At 76.7% G+C, this 571-nt stretch overlaps 1 protein-coding gene across 1 annotated transcript in view; it reads left to right on the forward strand.

Moving 5' to 3' along the window:
- The first annotated feature begins 228 nt into the window (after positions 1 to 228).
- WTAP (Wilms tumor 1 associated protein) overlaps positions 229 to 571 on the forward strand; it is a 26,713-nt gene continuing 26,370 nt past the window's right edge. The window contains exon 1 of the mRNA XM_010840883.1: positions 229 to 439. The gene's annotated coding sequence lies outside the window, so the exon portion shown is untranslated. The remainder of the gene's footprint in view (positions 440 to 571) is intronic.

The raw sequence follows: 571 nt of genomic DNA on the forward strand, positions 1-571 counted from the left end.
CGTCCTCAGGAGAGTTGCACCTGGCCCGCCAGCGCGCGGAAGCATCACCGCTGGGCGCTGCACCAAAGGGCAGCCAATCACGCACCGCCTTCGCCCAGATTCCTCCGCCGGAGGCCGCGCCGCAGCCGCAGGTGGCCCGGCGAGCGCGTCCACCCAGCGCCGCCAATCGCGACCCCCGCCGCCCGTCCCGTGATGCCCCGCGGCTGACCTGCGACCTCGCGGCTCGCCTTTCCCTGAGGCCAGCTCTTCTCCCCGCCCCCCTCACACCCCCCCGGCGAGCTTGCTAGGGCTCTAGCGGCCGCGAGGCGTGCTGCCGGGAGCAGCTCCTCCCTGAGCGACCGCGGGCCTCCTGGCAGGCGCCTTCCCTTAGGCTCTCCTTCTCGCGGCGGGGCCCGGCGGGCGGGTAGCCGCGACCGCGTCCGGGAGGCACTACCCGTCGGTGAGTGGGCCGGGCGCGAACTCCGCGGGGCGGGGAAGCGGGCGGGCGCCGGCGGCGGCGCGGGGCGGGGCGGCGGGAGGAGCGGGAAGGGGGTGGGGCGTCGGGGCCTCGCTTCCTCCCTCAGCGCCATTT

This window comes from Bison bison, unplaced genomic scaffold (assembly GCF_000754665.1).
Source record: "Bison bison bison isolate TAMUID 2011002044 unplaced genomic scaffold, Bison_UMD1.0 scf7180017864148, whole genome shotgun sequence".
In the NCBI taxonomy this organism is placed as follows: domain Eukaryota; kingdom Metazoa; phylum Chordata; class Mammalia; order Artiodactyla; family Bovidae; genus Bison; species Bison bison.